This window comes from Seriola lalandi, unplaced genomic scaffold (genome assembly GCF_002814215.2).
Source record: "Seriola lalandi dorsalis isolate HSWRI2012SDOR001 ecotype SW California unplaced genomic scaffold, Sedor1 jcf7180002052736, whole genome shotgun sequence".
In the NCBI taxonomy this organism is placed as follows: domain Eukaryota; kingdom Metazoa; phylum Chordata; class Actinopteri; order Carangiformes; family Carangidae; genus Seriola; species Seriola lalandi.
In genome coordinates, this window is record NW_019523289.1 from 4,561 (window position 1) to 5,412 (window position 852).

An 852-nucleotide genomic window follows, 5' to 3' on the forward strand; every position below is an offset into this window, starting at 1 on the left:
GTCGGCTGAGCGTCAGCGCTGAATCAGCAACTTCCAACAGTGAATCTCCAAAACAGACGTGAAGGACCAAAACACAGCAGCCCCTCACTGTTTCTACTGTTTCTACTGAGACAAACTGAACCAAATAAAAATATTAACTATGAAATAACTTTAAATACTATTAACAGACTGCTGGTCATATCTGACAGCTCGTAGTGATGGTTAGCCTGTTAGCATTAGCCCTCCCTGTGACTGCATCAGTGCATATAAATACCAGGCGTGATCTGGCCGTGAAGTACAGCTCCTCCTCACAGTCCAGGAAACGATCACAGTCGCTCTGTAAACAAATGAATATTTATTATTTTATTATTTTATGTATATTTTTATATTACATGCATTTTAACTTTATGATTATTCTGTTTATCTACTTATTTGAACTGATTCTAATTCATTTATTATTATTATCATTTTTATTATTATTATTAAATGTGTGTGAGTGTGAGTGTGAGTGTGTGTGTGTGAGTGTGTGTGTGTGAGTGTGAGTGTGTGTGTGTGTGAGTGTGTGAGTGTGAGTGTGTGAGTGTGAGTGTGAGTGTGAGTGTGTGTGTGTGAGTGTGTGAGTGTGAGTGTGTGCCTCTTCATGATGAGCTTCAGTCTCTTTCCTCAAAGGTGGATCAAACTTCATCTGATCAACTGAAAGACAGACAGACAAGCTCCATCATCATCATCATCATCATCATCATCATCATCATCATCTTCATCATCATCAGACAGGTAAACTCACAGTTGATCTCTGACAGCGTTTTTCCTTCGCGAATGTTTCCAGACGGGATCCTCTGAGGGACAGAGACGACCTGCGGAGAGAGAGGGGGG

At 40.6% G+C, this 852-nt stretch overlaps 1 long non-coding RNA gene across 1 annotated transcript; it reads right to left on the reverse strand.

The window, feature by feature from the left end:
- Window positions 1-6: 6 nt before the first annotated feature.
- Window positions 7-852, reverse strand: LOC147819500 (uncharacterized). The gene is made up of 3 exons (XR_015436871.1): window positions 764-852; window positions 614-672; window positions 7-316 (listed from the first exon to the last, which is right to left on the reverse strand). It is a non-coding gene; the product is annotated as an uncharacterized LOC147819500 (long non-coding RNA).